General features: G+C 39.2%; 1 protein-coding gene across 7 annotated transcripts in view; it reads right to left on the reverse strand.

Moving 5' to 3' along the window:
* LOC102219889 (neurexin-2) overlaps positions 1 to 23,480 on the reverse strand; it is an 813,998-nt gene that overhangs the window by 690,639 nt on the left and 99,879 nt on the right. The window lies entirely within an intron of this gene.

A 23,480-nucleotide genomic window follows, 5' to 3' on the forward strand; every position in this document is an offset into this window, starting at 1 on the left:
AGTCTGAAAGTAATTTCAGTTAAGTGCATGAGATGGTTACTGATGTCAAAATATACCAAGGGTTTTTAAAAAACCCTTTAAATACCGGTGAATCTATCCGTCATGCTGTTACTATTGTTGAAAATCCCTTTAATAGCTAAACGGAGAAAGTTCTGAATTGACCAGAGTTTTCTCTGGCTGTATAGACAAGGGCTCTGTGAGTAATGGTTGAGAGGCAAATTCAGTCTTTGGGTCATGAAAAACATGCAGTGTTACAGCGTGGAGATAAAAAAAAATTAAATCCTTTTCAACTTTCACAATTTTAACCTGCAATTAGTTTATTAACTATGCTGCATGAGCAAAAGGTCCAATAACATCCACATTAAACACTTAAAAAATGTTGCTGTATATTCATTTTATTACACTTAAAATCAATAATTGACATAAACATTTCAATCCTGCCCTATCCGCTGGTCATGTTGTGTGTTAATAAAGACAAGGATAGGTTGGCCCATTTTATTGATCGATGCCATGTTTCAGTCATTCATCAAATCTTTGAAAATTGTCAAAGTCACACTGGCTGCATGGTGTGTTTGAAGACAGAACAGGCAAAAGGTTGTGTTACAGTAACCGATAAAAGCAACGGGGAAATAAAAATGTTGAACGTAAATATGCTCACAGTGAAAGAAATGTCTGTTTCTTCTGTGTGTTTTGCCTTTTTTTGACCCAAATTGTAAGAACTGGAAAATCACAATACAAAGACACCTAAAATCTCTAAACCACCATAATAGTAGAGATATAGAAGAAAAAAAAACAAAACAAACTATTGATTTATTCAACTCACTTTAAGGTGAACATGGTTTAAAATGTTTCTTTTCACTTTTAATCATTCAGTTGTGGTTTATATAAAGAGGAACTGCAACTATTATTGTCCCTCGTTTGGCCTTGTTCTAATGCCTGTCTGAGAGCAACTTATTTCGGTGTGGTCCCTTTAAATGCAAATGAGATCCTTCACAGCCCACCGCACCTTCCAGATTGTAGAGCGTTCCACTGCACACCCATACAAATATCCAGCAGTGCACAAATTGAGTAAAACAGAATGAAACACTTGTCCATCCAACTTTACATATTTGAGTCAGAAAATGCTACCATAGGAGTGAACATGTGTTGTTAACAAGATTTCAAAATAGCTGGCGAGGTAGCTAACACTAGCGCTAAGAATGTCACTGAATGCCCTCGGCTCATGTGTCCCCCAAAAGAAAAACAATGCCAAACTGCTTATATGATAAGACTATTCAAATAATGTACCAGACTACGGATACATCCTGAAGGAGCTAAAAGCTAGCACACAGCGCTAAGTAGAAGTAGAAAGCATGATGTCACTGCGATCAAAACAATAAATATCACTAATCATCATTAATGTCTACAACATAGTTTGTATTTTCAGCGTTTTTTGCAGTTCAGCCACTTTGCTGTTTCCAGACAGAACATTTCGACTTATCTATTTGTAGCGTCGACATCCCGGCACTTAGACTACAAAATTGCTGCTAGAAATAAAAATGGCTGACTGGGAAGACTGGTTAGCTGAAAGTTTTTTTTTATTAAAAAAAAAAAAAAAAAAAAAGACCTAGTATTGAATAGAGAAAACTAGAGAGATTGAAAAATATCACCCAAACAGAATACAAAGGTATTGTAATATATACCATTATATATGACAGAAAAAGCATATAAAGGTATATATCCCTTCATATTCTGTTTGGGTCATATTTTTCGATCTGTACATCGATTTATGTAGCAGCGGTAGACACTAATTTAAACTTTTTTGAACTCTTAGATTCCAAGTGCAAAATCAAAATGTATTTAAGAGCTAATTAAGTGGACTTTTAATGACGGGTCCCCTATCATTGACTACTGCAACTTGTTCTTTGAAAAAGAAACAAATTAACAGATTAAAAAAAAAATTATAATGACAACTATATGGCCACATAAGCCTCAGCATTGGCCTAAGATATTGGCAATGCCCTGCCCAGAATTTTATTTCAAATACCGATGTCGACCAAAACCAAACAAGTCTGATTTACTTGATTGTAATATCAAAAATGTCACCCGGTGTTGCATTTGAACCGTCAAAATACACAATCCAGAGAAAACACACAGCTTTGTCTGCCGGTGTGTGGCGGATGTGAGAACTGAATGTTGTGACATTACCTTACAGCACATACAGTCCTGTGAAAAGGTCAGAACAACAGGCCTGCAAGAGACTCATCGGCTTGGCAAGAGAGTGAGAAGACAGAAGAAGAGCGAGGGCATCTGCTTTGACCTAGACAGAGTATAAACAAACAAACCAGGCTGCCAGGCTATCAGGACACACACAGCGAACAAACAGGGGCCGTGGCAAATCTCCCCGCTATCAGCAGAATGAAGCCAGGCCGCGTGCGGGCCGGGAAAGGTGACGCGTCGCAGCTTCACGCACCTTCAGATGGGATTTACAGAGGCTTTGAGACTTTTGTTTTTTTTAATTGTTATCATTTTTATCTTGACCATCGCTCATGTCTCAGCATCACTGTTCCCAGATATTAAAGCGACGAGATGATTAATCGGACTGAGAATTGAGTAGTCTTATCAATGTAGCATCAAGAATCATCCATCACTTATGGCCCGGACTTACTAATGGCCCGCAGTGAAAAATATTCTCAGCTGCTGTCAATTATCCAGAGGAGAGGGAGAGGCGTCCGATTGGGACCGGCTAAAAGTCTGATCAAAAAGGGCAGAAAGCGGGCAGCTTCTCCTGAACACATTTCAACAATTAGTTCCATCTCCTCAGGTTGAAAGGACTTTTTTTTTCTTTATTGAAATTACTTCTTGCTGCTTTTTTTTTTTTGACAATATTAAAATTATATATAGTTTGCTTTGGTTCGCTTTTGAAAATGGTCAAGTAAAGGCAAGTACTATGAAAGCCTGGATAAAAGTGCTTCAAATCTCACTGTTAAAGCTGCTCATAAATTTTATATGTGAGCTTGTAATATCCCTTTTTTTTTTTACTCTGTTCTAGGTGTAGTAAAAGCCTGTTCGACAACTTGCCATTTGTCAAAAATATTATTGTTCCACTTCCTCGCCAGGAGGGGATAACGGAGCCAATAAATGAAAGTCGAAGACGCAATAAGACCTCTTGGTTACTGTACGGACGTGATTTACTCACACATGAGTAAGTCCTATATAGCAAAAATATTCAGACATCACAGAGATAACACACACACACGCACACACACACACACACACGCCATCCAGAAATACAAGACAAACTCAAAATGTCCAACTGGGAATCTACCTCAATCTCCTTTAAAGGTCACTTGTCAATAACGCGCAATTAAGTCCCAGGCACATGTGAGCGCTGCATCATTGTTTTCCGCTTCCGCCTCGACGCTGTTTATTGGAACGCCATTACCTCGATCTGCCAATTTAATTACGCAGGCATGTTTTTTGAACAAATAAAAGTTAATGTACTTTCATGAAACTGGCTTGACGTGCCCTTTTTACTTATTCATTCGAAAGCCCACCCTTCTACCCCGCCGCCCCCCCCCCCCGGCTCCCACCCCGTCCCTGTCAATTTCTGCGTCTGACGGAGTCATTGCTATCGTAGGGTGTGGGGAGAACCGCCGTCTCAGACACACACAAGAAATCAGCTAGGCCTGTCATCCATAAATCTGCAAAATGCCCTTTTCAAGCTTCTCATAAACACCCTCATAGATCTCGAAAAATGCCACCACTCAGAGGCGGGAGCCGTTGAATGCAGTGAGCACATCGTGTTTTAGTTCCCTGCAGTGAAAAGTGATGAATGTCGGGAAGAAAATGTGTGTTACAGCATGTCAAGAAAAGAACAGGGAGATTTTGGATCGGAGCAGAATGCCGATCTAGATATGTAGCTCTGAGCTAAAGATTTAGTTAGCCACATAAGTATTTAGCCTCATATTTTATCTCTAAGCTAAATATTTAGCTAGCAAGCCAAATATTTAGCCTCAAAATTTAGCTCTAAGCTAATATTTACCTAATAAGATAACATTGTAGGGCTAATGTGGGCTTGGGGCTAAATATTTAGCTAGTTAGCTAAATATTTAGCTAACTAAATATTTTGTTAGCTGCTTTTCTTATAACTAGCTAAATATTTAGCTAGTTAGCTAAATAACTAGCTAAATAGTTAGTTAGCTAAATATTTACCCTCAAACTACCCATTTAGCCTCAAACTAAACATTTAGCTGAGTGTAAATATTTAGCTACTGAGCTAAATGTTCAACCTAAATCTAAAATTAGCTAGTTAAATATTTAATTAAGCTTGCAAACAAAATGTTTACCTTCAAGCTAAACGTTTACCTCAGGTTTAAATATTTAGATGATCCGCTAATTCATTTGTTGATAACCAGAAGTGGGCAACCAAAGTAAAAGCTGGGTCTTGCGGACTTTTATACAATCTCCCGCAGGCAGAACTGATAGGCTTCAATTGTTGCTTGTGTCTCTCGTATTTCTCATTGTTTCTTTTCCTCTCAACATGTACAACATTTTAGCTTTAGAGAGGATGAGCTGTTTTAATGCCAATATATACGTTTGACAATGACTGCGGCAGTTAACCGGCAGAAATTTACATAGAGGCTCTCAAAACTCCGCTTTTAGTTTGACAGTCCACTTCCAGTTTTTGGCACCTAAATTTGCATATCGGCTAAATAGATAACACGGAGCTAAATGTAAGGTAAACATGTCATTTGTAAACTTGATGCTTAGTTTCAAATTAAATATTTATCTCGGTAACTAAATATTTAGATGAATGTAAATATTCATCTCAAGCTAAGTATTAGTAAATGCCAATATGAGCATATTTGTAGCAAAATATTTAGAGTCAAACTTTAGCTCTAACTTTAGCTTGTTCATTAAATATTTAGTTTGAAATTGACATTAATAAATGAATAAGATAAAGTGATAATATGACTGAGAAATTAATCCACATATTTTTCCTCTTATGGCTGAATAACCCAAATTTGCACTGTGAATTTTTTACTGTAACTTTACGAACAGCACCCCACAGCTACACGCCACAAGCGTTAACTTTTCCTGGCTTATGCCTTTTGCTTCAATTTCCACACAATGTTCTTTACTCATGAGGTCATCTATATAGTATGGAGTGCAGAGAACGGTGCATACTGTATGTCCTTTTATTCAGTGTATGTGAACTTCAGGTGTTGTTTACAAATGTGACTGAGGTAAAAACAATGCAGTAATCTTCAAATGTGAATAACAATGTAAAAGCAACAACATAGAAACAAAAAACTAATGTAGATAATCTAGTTGTTATTAGCAGTTTTCATCTGTCTTTTACATTCCATATCTGACTCACCCACTAAATTACAGCCATCAGGATTATCATGTGTAGTTTATCTCTAGATGACCCTGAGGTTTGCTGGACAGCCCATTTCCGGCAGGAGGTCCATTATCTTATTATATTTAATGATAGAAAAATAAGGGCGATAGCTGCTGCTTTGAGCCGCTGTTTTCAACACAGAGCTGAAAATCCAATATTGCTCGGGAGACAGATGCTAAGGAGGAAAGATAGATGTTAACTCGAAAGCTATTACAAAGTCTATTGTTTTCCAATGCTGATATAAATTACTTTGAGCAGCTTTAAGCTTTGTTTTGCATTCAACAAGTCATGTTTGTTGCAAAGAAATGGAAAAAAATAATAAAACTTTTTGGACTAAATAGATTTCTTTATCAGATTTTAGGTTTCAAAATTAAATCTATCAAATACATTTACATAAACAGGAATCTATGATTAATGGCAAAAACATAACATTACCAATTTCAGGAAGACATCTATAACTGCTTAAAGTTTGTTCACTTCAACGTGACTGAAATAGTTTGGTTTGGTAAAATCTAAAGAAATTAGCTAAATTTGGATCATCACATTTCTTTAATTTTTTTTCCTAATTTTCCCTTGTAATTAGGCAACTATTCGATCTTTTAATACATTAATGCAATCTTTTGACTGTTTTGAGTGAAAACATGCACAAAACAAAGCATTGCTGTGATGAAGTGCAGAAGTGAGATTGTTGGAAATAGTAGGAGCTTCTTAAAGAGACAGAGGCCATTGTCAAGAAATCAGATACAGATGTGATTTAAAGTCGTCATTTTCGATGTAAACAACATTTTCATAGCAAATGAAGGTCACAGTTAGTCGATTTTGCTATGAAAAGGCTCTACGTGTCTGGAAAATGTATAATTCTTTATTCAAAGTTGAGTGAAAACTTTAAGATAATCTTAAATATTTTTTATTGCCTGTTGGTGGCTAAAAGAAAAAAGGAGGGGCTTTCAAGTTTCCAAGTGAGTAAATGTGAATAAGCGGTTAGTGAGTCACCAGATGGGAAAGATTTATGGGATGTGCAGCAGGAATTCTAATTATAGGTGAGAATGTCAAAAATGCAATGAAAGCATTTCTGCCAAATGTGGAAACAAAGTGTTACACAGTCAGGAACTTCCAGGTGGGTCATGCTGCATGTTGGTCCTAATAAGCAAAAACAGTTTGCACCACGCCTTAAGACAGACACCAGGCCCCCCGCGACGCTACAAGGGTGAGCAGGACGCCTGTTTAATCCAGCAGAGCAATATAAAACGATTCTCAGCATTTCATAAAACAGCACTACTCATGCTGCATAAGTATTTTAAAATGAAATTTTTGCTTTAGGATTGGGTGAAATATAAAGCACTAAAAAATGAAGTAAAAAAAAATACAATAAAGCAGAAAATTAAAATAAAACCCCTCAGAATGATAAGTTTACACCCGAACCATACTGTTGTAGCTGTAAATCAGTTGTGCAAGAGCAGCAGAACCTATCAAAAATTAATGAGGTAAAAGAAGGTATTTTCTGACTCCTCTTAAAACCAAAACAAACCAAAGCTTACACCGTTAACCTTTGATTCAGCTGAGATTGTTGAAATTGGCTAGCTTGGCCATTCTGTTTGATTCTCATCTCCTTACAGTGCTCCATATGGGCTTTCCTCCATAAAGCTCAATTTTTCCATTTAAATTTCAACTGAGCCAATCAGCGAACAGAACGAGGAGTTGTGAACTTTTATGTCGGAGCAAGAGAAATGTATAAGATATTTTATTGCTGGCAAAGATATCGTGGTGCTACTTCCTACGGTGTTATTTACAGTGCATGCAATTTCCGTTTAGCTTTGTAGCTTCCTTTACGGACGAACTGGCGCATTACGTACTTTGTGACCAGACGTCAGCAATTGGGTAAAATCAGAGCCAATCATTTCAAACTTTAACAGAGTCCACGCCTCCAGGATGCAACTGTTTCTCAAAGGCTAACGTCCAGACCCTCTGGATGAAGCGAGGCGTAGAACAAGGAGCTGGTTTTTACTAAGCTAAACAGAAGCTCAAGCTTCTGTTTTTCCCCCCAAACTCTTTCTTGTATCATGAACAATTAAACACATTTCTTCTAGATCTGTAGGTGCGGGAATGATGAATTGGTAGTTGTCATGCCAATGAGACAGATTTAGCATTGAGTTGATATATATATATATATATATATATATATATATATATATATATATAAGTCGGACAAATCATCACGTCAAAAAGACCAACACATCAGTCAGGAAGTAGATAGCTTTTCCAATATTGACAAAAAAACGTGCGGTATATCGTTTCGCTATATCTTGCAGTTGACGGATCTCGTACTATTAAGCTGTGTGACACATCCAGGCATTGCATAAGTTCATACATGTTGATCCTCAGCAAAGCATTAAAAATTCGGAACATTGCTCAGGACAACTTGTGACATTCAGACGTCCATCTTGGAAGCCTGAGGAGGATTCTAAATGCATCCTGATAGTCTACTTGCAGTTTCTTCATTATAGCTTCCTGATGACAGGACAACAACTTGAGACTCTTCCAGTAATCTCTGGGTTTGACAGAGCAAATTAAGAAAGCAGTACTGTATTTAAAACGCGATGCACAAACTGGCACATTCATGGAAATCTGGCCCTTAGTACAAAGACAACAGGTCAGGATAACCAAAACATTGTGCTCAAATAATGCGGCGGCTGGCTTTCCGGCTGAGCAAAATGGACTTGCATATGGAGGAGAATCGCCTGTGATGTGAGAGCCTGGACCGAGGGCAGGCCTTACAGGATGCGCTTGCACTTATGCTCACCCCTTTAAACTCTTTGAGCATCGAGTGTGGAGCAGATCTGTGAACTAGCGGTGCGCCACTGAAGAATCACGGCAGTGAAAGTTGACTGTATTGCCAAAAATCCCGAGAACAAAGAGAGGATTTAAAGCGGCTGAAACAGAAGGGGGTCTCCTTTTACTTCCCTGCTCCTTGTAGATATTTTCAGATTCCAAAAAGTTTCACTTGTGTGCAGGTCAGACAGAGTCAAGCATGCGATACATCTTTTAAAACCTGAGTATAACGTTGCAATTTGAGAATTTCACACTCTTTGGACCCTTCTCACGTTGTCTTTTTTATTCTTACTTTCTTATCCAGGAGCTCAGTGGGAACATGGATAAAAAAAGGCACCTGGTCCCCAGAAGGAAATTGTTATTCCTTGCATCTTATTCATAAAATTATAAACTGAAGTATTTCTTCTCAGTCAAAGTGTAAGGTCAGGTTTAGTTGGTGTAAGTCTTCTGCTAATGAGTCCCTTGATTCTTTGATTTTTCTGTATAACACATCCCAGACTCCATTCTCTGAGCAGAATGTGTGGAAATGCCTCCCTCCAATATCTTCCATTGGTGAGTTCCAAAACTACAGCAGTAATATTCAAATAGTGTCATTGTAATACACACACATGCACAAACAGAAAGTCCGTTGACCAGCATACAGGTATGCTCGCACCAGCATACAGGTGCTGGTGCGAGGGCTTTCACAGGCCAGGGCCTTCACATGCCTTCGCATCCAGGTGGCGGTGCGAGGGCCTTCACAGGCCAGGGCCTTCACATGCCTTCGCATCCAGGTGGCGGTGCCATCGCATCCACGTGGCGGTGCGAGGGCCTTCACAGGCCATCGCATCCACGTGGCGGTGCAAGGGCCTTCACATGCCAGGTCCATGAAGGATCCCTGGCCTTCACAGGCCATCGCATCCACGTGGCGGTGCGCGGGCCTTCACAGGCCAGGTCTTTGAAGGATCCCTGGCCTTCACAGGCCCTCGCGTCCACGTGGCGGTGCGAGAGCCTTCACAGGCCAGGTCCTTGAAGGATCCCTGGCCTTCACAGGCCCTCGTGTCCACGTGGTGGAGCGATGGCCTTCACAGGCCTTCACATTACCACGTGGTCGTCTTATTCAAGCACTTCTGAAGGAACAGCTTGCGATGTCATCGATGACATCACGTTCGTTTTGTCGGTCTGATGTCATCAGTGACAGTCAGGGACGGACGTGATGTCATCGAAGACATCGCAGGCTGTTACCTCAGAAAAAATATTTTTTATACCTATGTTACATGTCTCAGCTGTATTGAAACAGTTGTAACAATTGATGTTTGTTTTGTTTTGTCTCTTCTTCTCCTTTCTTCCGAGTGGGAAGCCTGTAAACAAGAACAGCTTTAGCGAAACGAAGAACGACCGCCGTTTTCTTCCCCAAACTCTGTCTGTTTTATTACAAATTGTCAAAATCATGAAATCATGCAATCATACATTGAACATTCCTTTGTGCATTCATGTCCATGTGTCCTTCCGTTGCTCCAAAACAACCATATTCCATCTACTTCAATAAACAACATCAGCCCCCACCAGCTGTGACAGCATCCAAGGGCCAAATCAAAACAATTCAACAACCGATTTAAATCTTACAGATTTACATAAAAAGAAAACTATTCCTCAAGTTCAGTGAAATTGTAAGGCTACTAATTTCTTTGAATTGTAATAACTCTGAAAAATGTAATCATATTATTAGTTCTATAATTTAATATGGGCATATTTAGAGGACTAGATCTAGCTTAAATCAGGATTTAGGCCACTGTTGCAGCCTGTAACCAACCCTTTGAAAATAATCAACCAGTTCTATATGTTGAACTCCTCGTACAAATGTGACTGTGGTTAAAATTAAAACCTTTTGCCAGAGTCGCTTCTTTTACCTCCTAAAGATTCTGCATCAACTCTCTATTGTCTCTTGCTATCTGTTTGGATTGTAGGAATTACATGATTACATGTAGGAATTCCCTGTATCTGTTATATTGTTTTTTTCTGGTCTCTTCTAGAAAAACATCAGTTATTCAATTGCACGTCTTTCACTGCTATGAAAATAAAAATTTATCAAACTCGTAGGTTTTGTCCAGCACAGAAAACATACCCATGGTTAGATCTGTAGATCTTTCCAGATCTCCTGAAGCAGCGTAATCTCCCACACTACCACCGTCTCCACCTCAGTAATATTCCACATATTAGCTGGCTAGCTTCCGCCCCTGCTGCTGGCCACCTGCACAGCGTGACACACAGCGCTGAATACCAACGTCGTAACTAACCCAGGCATTATCGCCGTGGTTACTCAGCTGAGTGCAGCTGGAGAAAACAGGCGTATTTCTAGTTCATCAGCTCATGTAGAATCCTCGTTGTGATTATATGTTCATCCCTCTGTAACTATGAATATTAGCATGCATTTATTTATTTATTTTTTAATTTAAAAAATCCATTACTGTCACAGCTTAATATCAACACCCATGTTGAGGAAGGATAAAGGGATAACGCCAGGTTGATTATTCATTACCTGGATTTCGGGTGATAGCCATTAGTCTCGGCGCATGAGAATAAAAAGCAGAGTAAACTCATGTTTGTCGGAACGTTGCCTCTTCACTTTTCGGATTGATTTCTAGTTTCAATTGTTCATTTATCAACAATTTATACAAATTTTTTTTTTAAAGAATAAATCCTCTCGTTTCCTATTGAATTACAAAATCATCCTAGAAGTAATTTCTGGATTGTTGTGTTAAGTTTCAGCCTTAAGCTCAGGAAGAGAAAGATCCAGTGATAATCCTGAGCCTCACTCTCTCAGCATTGCTGCTGTTTGTCTTAGCTAACGTCCTGGCTCACAAAGCTAGTATATGATTTCAACTTATTTTGTTCTAAAACAGGCCAACCAGAGGCTATTTTAACTATTTTTCTCTTTTATTGAATCTGCTTTAACTTATGTAGTGTGCTGGTTTGGTAAGGTCAGCATGGTGAATAAGACATTCACAGAAATGCTGTGACCTCCAAAAAGACTACTTCTTTGCAGTGAGAACAACATTTTGCAATAATAAACCATTTTTATTTTAATAAGCTTTCTCACCACTTTCAGAAGTCGGTTTGTTGGACCCTAAATCCCAACACTGCTTTGTAGAAAAGATAAAAAACAGAGATGACCTTAATCACGCCAGCTGTGTTTTCACTGACCTTAAAATTGCGCAATTTGACACTTCGAAACTAAATTTCCTTAACACAACCACACCAATTTGTAACAAAAAGTCTAATTTTTGATAGAAAGTTCCAGCGATAGGATGAGGTGGGTGTTTTTGCATCACACAAGTTGTGATCAACAACTGGATGTTACTACTGGCAGAAAAGACAAAGAAGACGACAGGAAGTGGTGTATGAGGATGTTTTTTAGTGACTTATTATGTGACCAAGCTTATTCAGGTCTGGTTTTGGTCGCATTCCTTGTTCTTTGGAAACGCCGCAACTTCAAACTTGCATTTTTTTTCTACGCTTAGCAGAATATCAACAACATTTCGATCACCACAAGTTATAAGCCTTAAGTAACTTCTGTGCCATTAAACAGCAAAAGTAGAACATCCTTCTTCAAACAGTATATAGTATATGAGAGACATGCAGCACCAGCTGATGGAATATTCCAATTTCAAGTATTATATGGATTACAGTATCAGCTTTAATCAATCCCTCCAACTACATATTTGATAGAATCTGTGTGTGGGTATTCTGGATCATCCACTGCTAAAGATAATCCAATCCTATCCATGCAAGCTGGTATCCACATCACTATTCAATGCTCAGTAAAAAAAAAAATAGAGATTTAGACATTTATTGATATTTAATCACACACTAAAGGAACTGTCATTCCTTGTGATTGCTTTCAGGTAAAGTGACTGTTAGCACCGCTGCCAAAAATGCTCCAGCAGCAGAGAAAATGAAATCACACTGAGGCCGGTCTTGCTTTTTCACCACAACAAAAAAAAGGGCAGTTGGCATTATCCTCTCACAAGGAAAAAGGGAGAGGTGAACTGTCAGCACGTTAATAGACCTGATGTGAGACGGCGCTGAAAAGGTCACTGCTCCTTCTGGCGCTAAACCAGGGAGAACAGCTCGAGTGACAATAAGGTAATAGCATTTTTAGGCTAGATCAGACGTGTGCGCGTTCGAACAATGCTCCCGTTCTTTTGCCTTCCGTCTCATTAGGCTCGTTCGTGATCGCGGTTTTCACTGCGATGTCTCCTTTCTGCAGTGCCACAAAACTGGTATTGGAAGCTGTTATGGACCAAAATGAAACCGAAGCCAAAAGGAAAAAAGAAAAAAAAGAAAAACATAAGCATCAGGGAAAAGCGTCGTCGTCATTGTAACCCTAAGCTGGGAAGATAATTCAGAACAAATCATGCCTCAGTGGAGTACAGACAACAGTTGGCAGGAAGAATGGGGCTAGAGGCTTTGCTCATTGTATGGACTTGGCATAACTTTCTAGCATAACAAGATTAACCCTTCTTTTTTATATGAACTATCTTTGGAGAATAAAAAGTGCGCTCATGTAATTCCTACAATCCAGAATGACCCAAAAAAAAAAAGAAAAAAAGAAACTGATTCAATAATCCAAGCGATCCCTTGGCAAAAGGCTCACACCGGATCAAGAGGAGACAAAAGGGGTTCGCTATTAACTATTAACACCAGCAAATGTTAACACACAGCAAGTCTTCTGTTTGCAACCAGTGTACTATGTGTCCTTCCTAGGCTTCGGTAGTCAGCGAGCTCTTTAATGAGAAGGCTGTGAGTCAATATTTACCTTCTTTGCTTGGCTTGTGAGCGGTGACGCCAGAGGGATGTGTGTCAGTGTGTTTGTGTGTTTATGAAAATGTGTGATTAAGACCTTTAGCTGACAAAGATGGCTGTGAATAAATGTTGGGCTGTGTTGCGATGACAGCTTCGGAGCGGGATGACGGAACAAACAATAATCCTTTCGGAGGGAAAAGAAAAGCCGCTCTGCGTTGCTACGTCTCATCGTCTTATTGATTCCGTCCAAGTGGAAATCTAAGATTTATGCTTGGTTCGAGCTGCTACTGTCGTCCAGTTATTAAGGAATGCGAGAAAGAAAAAGGTTAAAAACGACTTTCCTCATCACCAAGGTGCATCAAAGGCAGATCCAGGCTCTTTATAGGCCTTCTAAATTTCAAACACACACACTCTCTCAAGCAGATCCATCCTTACTGACCAATTTTACTAAGTCTCTTCTTAAGACTTTGAGTGTTTTTGTTGTAGTAATGTCATGTAGTAATGAACAATGATTTATAAACTACAATAATGTCATTTTTATGACGTGGATGTGATGATGTCACTTGACCCAGAGAGCACAGGCAGTGATTTCTGGCTACACTTCAGGCCACTTGGTGGCAGTAATGCAGCTTTCACTCGCCTCACCAGTCGCTTTTAGAACTCAGAAGAAGAACTACAACAACACAGTGAAATCTGTCGCCGCTTGGACGACGTGTGTCAAACTCAGGGTCCGGGGGGGCAAATCTGACCCAGCATGGCTTTTAAAATGGCCATGGTGGGTCATCTTTTTATGGCAATTTGTTTATGGCCATAAATAGATGGCCAAACAAAATGGCCATTTATGTGTTTCTTTAGGGACACATAAATAGAACCTTGTGCCCTTAACTATTATTTTTATCAATCAAATTAAATCTGTGTACCGCCAGATCACATCAGTGTGAAAAGATGTTTACATATAAATTTTAAGCCGTACTTATCAAATCCAGAGACAGCTATTTATTCATATTTTATCGCTTTGTTAATGGGTTCTATCAATACATTTGGGAACAACCAGCCCTTTGAGATGACAGTCATGATCATAATATGGCTCAAAATAAAAAGGAGTTTGACACCCCTGGTTTAGACCGTAACCCAGGTAACAGTGCACCATGTGGTTAGCTTATCATTGGCATATCCATCATGGATTCTTAGCTGGAATCCAGTGACTTTTCCAAGACTCATAGTTTGCTCATAGTAAAGTCTCTAGAAAGTACTTTAGGCATCTGCACTAAAGTACTAAAGTATACAATGTACTAAGTCCTTTAGTACATTCTTTCCCAATGTGTATGCCATCACAATGCCATACAGAACTTTGTTAAAAGTGGCTCAGTGTTCATTTCTAGCAGTAGAGACTATAAAAAATCATTTGGTATATCAGAATCTAATGGTGAACATAACTGTCCATCTCTTAACTGAAATAACTGACAGAGATGAAACATAAGAAAAGTGTTTTATACATATTCACAAAGCTGAGTAATGAATCCCTTCTGCTTAATTATACGCTACAAATAAAGAAAAAGCTAAACTAAAAAATCAATGTAACCAATGTGGAGCAGACGTGTGTCTCCTATGTATACAGATATAACCATCTGTAAGTGGTTATGTTACGTTTGGGAGGAATGCCAACAAGGTTCTACGTTCTATAAATACCTGCATAGAGTCAAATAAAACAAACTTGCTTCACAGTTTAAAGAAAAACACTGTGGAATAATGTTACTTCATGTAATTTTATGTTTTGTAGCCAAAACATTTCTGCCCATCCAAACTATGCTGATTCTAAAATAGGGTTACTAGTGTTGATGCTTGTCATCTTCATCTTGTCAAACCAGATGCTGTTGTGTCAACCATGGTCAGCCATGGCTTCAATTTAGCATGAAGGAACAAGAAAAAATGGCAGCCATTTTTTTAGGAATGCGAAGTTAGAAAGTTCATCCTTGATCTCATCACCCTGTCCGAAAAAACTGGTCGATATTTGCCGTTCCTTTAATTATAGGCAATCACCCTTTGCAGCATACTCTTTGTCTATTTTTAAACAGGCACACAGTAAACAGCATTCAAAAGTGCAAAGCCATTATATCCTCAGTGCTACGTTTAGGAATACTCCCATCTTCATTGCATCTTTCACTCACAAGCTGAGCAGATCTGAGACTTTGCATTTCCTCCATAAGTTGGGCAAACACTCACACAAGGGCTGTTTAAAATATATTAAAAAAAAAAAAACAAAACACAGGATAACTTTTAGCCTTCCTGTTGAGAAGCCTCGCTAAATGCTGATGAGCCACGAGCAACAACAATCTGCAACTTGAGTGACAGCATTAAAGCAGCAGGCACATCGGCAATCAGACGCTCATTTCCGAGTAATTTGATGTTGCTTGTGCTGTATTAACTCCATAGGTGGGCCTGTCTGTTTGGAGCGCTGAATTAGGAAATAAATGTCAGGGAGCTAGCTTGGTTCGCAGGAGATCTGTAATGTAATAATGAATGTCACCTTGCTTGTGTGGAAACCCACACTGGTGGCGTTTCAGGTCCTTCAGGTATTCTCAGGCCAAATGCTCCCCTGCATGTTGGGATCGATATCTCCCTTTGACATGCTTGAGCTGGAACGTTTCTGCAAATGTATCAACTCACATTAAATAAGAAGCACGGCATACAGGCTAGCAGAATGGTGACCAGTCGGTGAAGAAAAGTAGACAGACCACAGGAGTAAATACTGAAGATGGCTAAATGTAAAGCTGAGTTGTCAACACCTGGCGAACAGTTGAACTTGAATTCTTTATTTAGCAGTCTTCACAAACAGCAGGAGATAACATTTTAATGGATTCAGAGGAATCAAACCCAACTCCATGGCAGTTTGGAGCAGAAAGTTAATAAAAAAAAAACCTTTCCACTCCGTAACATAAAAACATGTAATACAAACATGTCATGACATTCAACATGAATACATCTAAGATGAAAGTGCTGGAATGCAAACACAACATGACTCATTGTATCTGAGAAGTTGTTTAATCTCAACTATCGGTGTTTTTGTTTTTTTTTAAGAACTGGTCCTTCAGGAATTCACGGTACACTTTTGTGTCTGTCCATATAGACGAAATGGCTAAAATATCATCAAAGGATCCCTTCTCTCCATGCCTTTTTCTCTCCTCTTTCTTTTGATCAACGTACAAAGAATCTGCTAAAAAAAAATTCATGTCGTATTCTTGTTTGGAACAAGGTTTTGTGCCTCTCAAACTCAAGAAAGTGAGGTCTGATTTAGTTACTTTATTAAGATTTTCTGCAGTACAGTGGACCTCTGGTCCAGGGCTTAGACAACACAGTCACATGCACATACCTAAAATCCACAAATACTTCAGAAAACGCCTATAATAACATAATTTAATAGTTGAAATTCAATGCACACAGTAGAAAGTCTTAGCACTACCACAGAAGCTAATATAAATAGCCTGCCTGATTTCTGCTGTGGGTGTACAACCAATCAGCATCAAGCAGAGAGAGAGAGAGAGAGGCAGGTAAATCTTCTGATCATTCCCTAGGAGACACCCAGGTCTGACTGATAGAATATTCTATAATTTCACTGAACTTATCTGCACAGCAGAAAAGGCTTTAGCGTTAGCTACTCAACGTCAGGCGAGTTACGTGAGTGGCATCAACTAACGTACTCGCTCTTTGGTTACCTAGCAACAACCTGTTGAGTAACTTGTGCAGCAGCAGTTTTAGCGATCGCCACCAGTTTGGCAGTATTTCAGATATTTAAAAGAAAAAAAAAATCAGCAGTTATCGATATCGGCTGATATGAAACGCTTATGTCATGATACATTTTTCAGTCATATTATGCAGCCCTAACAAAAGCTGAGTAGTGTGTCTAAAGCGTCCATCTAAAGCTTGAACACTGTTTCCGAACTTGCAGAGATTATTAGCAGGAAATATAAAAAATGTTATTCTGCCCTCATAGTCCCTGCGGTTGCTGTATTGTGGTAGGTTTTAAAATACAGATTATTGAAGCTTCGGTGCAGTTACTGCCTTACTAATACCTGCATAGTTGGACACAGAATGCAAAGTCTGGGATTCAGCTAAGTCCACCTCAGGAAGATCTGCAGAATGTTTTTCAGCGTTCTGCTCCCTCTTTAGTTTCACACATTGAAGAGAAAAAAAAGGTGAGCTTCCCATTTTCAGCTGCACAACAACATGAATCAGTTTTTCTAACACTGATTTCCAGTTGAAGAAAAATGTTATTCCCAACAGCAAACACCCGAGCCAGGAAATAAAAAAAGTAGGAATTTAGGATGATTCTACAAAACAATAACTTATTAATTTAATGTTTAAGCTCCAAATGTGAGCTCTCTGTAAAATTTATGAAAAGATACCCCCTTTAATCTAGAATATGTACAACTCTGTGCTGAATTCCTGTTCCAAACTAAAACAGCTGACGGGTCACTTCACTCTGTTGAGTCTAGCACACGTCCAGGACACAATATAAAACATCTGCAGCTGACAATCAGAACAGTGCATGTGGGATTTTCCTGAAAACAGAACTGTTCCTCTCCTCGGCTCTGCAGCCAGAGGCTCGCCTCAGGTCACAAATTCTCGCTGTGAGACGGGGGACCGCCTGACTGTTTAGGGTCAGTTTACTGCATGGCTCCCTGGAATGGTGACTGGAAAGTTTATGCCTTATTCTAACGTAATAATGAAAGCATGTTTGCGAGACACGCTCAGATAAACTTCCTTTTCAAAGAGAAATGTGAGATTTTTACTCCATGAACCTTCTTCACACATAACTTGCTAGTAGTGTTTCTGTCAGGCATGTTTTTCAGGAGGACAGTCCAAACGTATGACGGCAACACTGTGGCTTTTAAACATGCAAATAAATGTCCAAGAAGCATCATCGATTATTACATCCCATATGAATCAAGTGCAGAACAGACTTCTAGAATCTATATTATTGAACACTGAACAACTGCGCCTGGGATGTTACCCAAACAACTCTAAGCTGCTGTAGGTTGTATTCCTGTTTTCTGAGTCCAGCAGCTTGATAAAATTTCATTTTCTTCATGTTCTCCTGAACTCTGCCCAATGTTCATCAAGAGATATTAAGTCAAGGTTGCCAAAAGCTATTTTTATCTACAAAAATCATTAAGTCATTAAGACCATAGTTAGCAGTTGTTGCTACTGGGATCCCTTTCAAATATTATCGTTTTATCACAAACAGATCAGATAATAAATCAATAAAACAAATTTTAAACAAAGGCACAAATGCATTTGAGAAAATTCTGTATTCTCAAGAACCATGATGCATTGCATGCAGTCCTGACTGCAACCTCAAGGAACACATGCAAGATTGCGAAACGACTTGGACGACCTGTGAAAAAGTCTTGGTTGACGAACAGGATGCCATCCCACAACAGAGTGTGACCAGTCAGATGACCAGCCTGGGACAATTCCAGACCGCTGTGGTTCTTTATGCTCCTCCCCTACAGAGGGCAGCGTTTAGTCACTGAACAAATAGTTAAATTGACAAAATGTCTTGTTTTTCTAAACTCCTGTCCCCCCAACTCTGCTACTCATATAACAAATGCATTTCTATAGCACATATAGAATCGTATAATGGATTTTGAACATTATACGTTTTTTTTGTTGTTGTTTTCCCCAGGAAACACTGTTACAACAAAGAAATAGTTGAATTTTAATATTTGGAAAGGCATCAGGTTGTAAATATTTGAACAGTTTATAATCAGGTTTACTAGACTTTAAGGTTCATCTTAAAATATAAATCTGAACGTTCATAAGCTTTTTATTTCCCTTTATACTTTTCATTCTATGTCTGTTTAAGTCAAATTGTGCCGCCTTTATTTTACCCGTCTTATGATCGTCGTATCATCGACCGGAGACTACTGACTAAAACGACCCTGTTGGCTAAATCTGGCACATTAGCAGAGTTTAACTATGCTAATTCTTCTGCATGGTCTCTTTTCGAATAAATAAACACGATTGTTAGTTGCCTGCTGATTAATTACTGTCATAATATAAAAGTAGTCATTCACTTACATCCTAATTACATTGACCTGAGAACTCCTGGCTTGCCTGCATTTCTACTTGGAGGTCAACCCAAGAATGAGGCAGAGGTCAGCATCAATTACAAAAACAATGGCCTACAGAGTCACAGAGCTGCTTTAATTACAACTCCTAATAGTAAAATGCAAACCTCTAAGCATTACAAATTGCATTCTAATAGGATGATTAAAACAGGGAAGAACAAAGATTCTTTTTAAAAGCACATCAATGCAATATGTGAGCTCCATTCTGAGAACCTTTACTGTGGCATGTTGAGAGGAAAATGCTTGGTAATAATTAAAACTCTTTGGCTTATTGATTAATGTTTATATGAAACATTTGTTCCTATTTTAATCGGTCTTCACTAAATTTATTGAAGGAAAATACTTAACAGGATCTTTTTGAGGCGTGAGTGAGGTCAGCAGTCAGAGTGATCTCTGTCTAACCGGACATAACAAAAAAAAAAAAAACATAGCATACTGTAGGCATATTATGGTACATATTGGCTTTTGACACAATGTGGGGTCTATGTTTAGATGTGACGTGTTGTGGAACAGAGATGTACATCTTATAAAGTCAGTTTTACTCATCCAAGCTGATGTCTAGATTAGCAAAAACACAAAGGGTGAGTATTCACATATTCATATGTGGAATGTAACCCAATATTTCTCATGGAAAACCTGTCTTTTTGCGAAATTGTTCATAGTGCATATCAAAAACTGAAATATCTCGGTGCACTGCTACCTGACATGCTACAGGCTGTAGAGACCACAATTTATTTTTCTTCACTGGTAATTGGCTGTACTCTACAAGACTGGAAAGGGGAAGACTTTAGATGTTACCTTCTGCTGTCATGCTAAGGCGGTTTCTACTGTGGATATTATTGCTTATTAAGAAATATTTGGTGTGTAGGCTATTAAAGCTAGTTCTATTTTTAGAATGTATTTCCAGAGTTTAGCAAGTACTTACTTTAGGGTGACTTCGTTGAGTAGTCCATAAAGTCCAATCACATTGTCATGAGTAAGACCATAGGACTCATTATTTGTTCAAAATACACAACATGCTGTAAGTAGATTCTGGCTTATTATGCTCCATAACGTTCTTTCATACATCATGAGGATTTTACATACTATAAAATGATGTTTTACTTGAAGTAGTGTTTCAGAATGTAGGAGGTTTGTTCAGTAACCAGTGAGTTTCTGGTCCAAACCCCGCCCCCTTTCGTCTCTTTGCCGTGGTTACAAATATTAATGTTTACATAAAGATTAGTATTCAGGCTCTTCAAAATATTAATAAACATCTGACAAGCAGTTGTTGATTTATAGATGAAGTTGCATGTATAAATCTAACACTAAATAAAATGCATGATAGAAACAGTGCTTTTGAGCAAATTAAGAATGTCTGCATGTTTACTAAAAAGCTTGCTGATTTTTTTCAGGGTGAAATATTTGCTTCAGATTTGTGTATTTCCAGCGGTCATTGGGCGAGATGCAGGGTACAAGCCTGACAGCTGGCCAGTCCATACCCCAGAGGCACAACAGTCCGGTTAACCCAACAATGTTTTGGACTGTGAGAGGAAGTATCTGGAACACATGGAGAAAGATCCCCAGGGGCTGGGATTCAAAACCTGCACCTTCTTTCTGCACTGTTCACCCCTTTCCTCTTTTTTTTAAAGGTTTTGTTGGCTCTAGTTGTCTTTATTTGAAAGTAGCCCGACAGGAAAGAGGGTAACGAAAGAGGGGGAAGACATGCGGCAAATGTCGCCAGGCCGGGAATCGAACCTGCGACCACCGCCACGAGGACTAAGGCCTCCATATGTGGGTCGTGTTTTCCCCCTGCGCCACCACAGCACCCAACCGTTCATCCCTTTCCAGTTTTTTCACCATCATCATTCTCACCTGCCCCAAATTTTTGTTCCTGCCTTGCACACCTTCATATCCTCTCAGCCACCTCATTTTCCTCCCCCCCTCGCTCCATTTCAAAGTGCTTCCTGCAGTCATTCTAGCCCTACATCGGTATTCTACTCTCAATTTAGCCAAGAGACAGGCAGCAGTGTATGCTTTTCTTCACCCAGACGGCAATCTTAGGTAAAGTACATGGACAAGAACGCGAGGAGAGAGGCTTCGAGACATTAAAGTAATTAAGAAAGTTGGACAGAAAAACGGAGGGAACAGAATAGACCTGTGTGGCTTTTTCACTTTAGCTCCTGAGTCTTGAGCTGCAAGAAGTAATAGTCAAGTGAATACAGAGTGAGACTTTGAGTCGCCGGATTACAAACGAGACAATATGGCATCTCCGTCTCACCTAAGAAGGTTTGAAAAGGCTTTGATCTAAATGATGCCAGTTTTAGTTTTTCCACTTTAGGTTAATAAAAAGAAAGAAGAACTAAATAATTTTGTTTGGCTGGATATCTTTTTTCCAGCGCTGTCAAAACTGAAGTGTGGGCCGCGCAAAAACGCGTCACTTCAAACAACCAGCACATAACCGGCGGCGGTGAAGCTATCTGCAGTTCTTAGCGCTAATTACACGTCATTTCATCACATGGGAAAAGCTGCGAGATACCGAGCGTATTGATTATTCCGAAAGTAATAATGCAACATTTATAAGTCACGGCGATAATGAGGGATGAAGAGCTTTTCCCGCCGTACCCCCCACCCAGAGTACAAATGATCAAGATGGAGACAGAAATTCCTCATGGCTACATGGGGAATTAGAGAATGCACAAGTAGGATGGGGCGGGGGGACGCAGACACATGAAAGCAGCAGAGGAGGGCGATAAGTGCAGGAGGAGGAGAGGCAGGACTGTGAAGTGCTGACAGCAGGTAAAGGGTAAGAAGATAAGAGGAGGAAGGGAGTCACCTCAAGAGAAGCAGACAGGGAGAGAGGTGAAGGGAGGTGGAGAGCAAGATGGCCTTGAGAAAAGAAGGTAGAAGGCAAGATGGGAGGAATTTTATTCAAAGATAAAGAGAATCAAAAAAAGGAGAGAAAAAAAGAAAAAAAAGAGGATGAATGTGAAAAATAGGGAGAAACCACAGATATGGAGATGTGATGTGTCATTGCAGGGGTTTAAAACAGAAGCAGGTTTGACATGAGCCGACATCCCCAGAGCAAAGGCAGGCAGGAGCAGTGGGCTGGTTCTGAATAAAAACAGGAGAGGAGTGAGGAGAACAAAGAGAAAAACACAACAATGTTGAGTGTTGGCACTGTACGTGATCTAGTATGTTGCATCTTTCCATATTTCATGGCACATATAGTTTTGAAATAAATGTAATATTGATGTAATGCTTACAAAATCTGAAATTTGTATTGTCTGAATAGTCCAGAACAAGTCTAACCATAACTACTAGACAATTACAGTATCATTATGAAAAGAACATAAACACTGTGTCAGGGATACTTATTATGATAATAAGTAACTAATTGGAGATGATTTTAAACCTTGGCTGTGATTGGGAATTTCATACTTTGCAGGTTAAACCTTTTGTGGATTGCAACTCCAAATGATTTATGAAATTTTCAAATTTTCTATCAACTTCAAACATTTTTTTAACTTAAAAAAAACAGCAGCTGGATGAATGACTGCCAAGCGCCCCAACCACCAGGCTTAGCAAGTTTTCTGGGGGAGACCTTGTCAAACTGTCACCACACAGTCCGGAGCATGAAGTTGTCAAAAGTGGCCTAGTTCAACTCTTGAAGATGCAGTAAGTCAGGCACTGTAATACCCTCTCCACCAAACTTTATGCTCGACTCAATTTAAGTGCCATTCCCTTGGAAGTCCAAAGGAAAAGGCAAGAAATGTCCCTTAAAACACATTTCTAGTTCTCCATGTTGTAATGACATCATGATTTACACCACTTCATCCAACACTTTGCATTACAATGTAAGGCTTTAATGCAGCTGCTCAGCTCATTCCACTGAGATCTCTGAGCCCTGTTCCTTGAGCAAATTTGGTGGCAACTTGAACCATTGACTCTCTTGAAAATTGGTGACCTCTGCCCCTCAGAATCCACGGACTCAACTGTGATAAAGCGCCCCGTACACCTGTGGCCAAAAAAGGGATCGGAACACCTTTACTATTTTTGAGAAGGTGACTCAATCAATTTGGGAATATGGTGCATGTAAACTTCTATAAGTTCCATTATTGGAATTAAACATTTCAGCATTCCTCTGAAATCTCCAGGTGGTCACTGGCACCTGAAACAAGGCACATTGATGCAGGCTTTGTTGCTGGTTGTGTTTAAGCAATGAAATTACCAATATTTACTTTGGTCATCATTAGAGTTGTGGGGATTGAAACTGTTGTACGCATCCAGTATGTCAAATTCTTCATGTTACTTGGTTCTTAACAGCATAACAGAACGTTGTTCTGAATATGTTCTTCAAACCAAGTCAG

This window comes from Xiphophorus maculatus, chromosome 14 (genome assembly GCF_002775205.1).
Source record: "Xiphophorus maculatus strain JP 163 A chromosome 14, X_maculatus-5.0-male, whole genome shotgun sequence".
Lineage (NCBI taxonomy): Eukaryota > Metazoa > Chordata > Actinopteri > Cyprinodontiformes > Poeciliidae > Xiphophorus > Xiphophorus maculatus.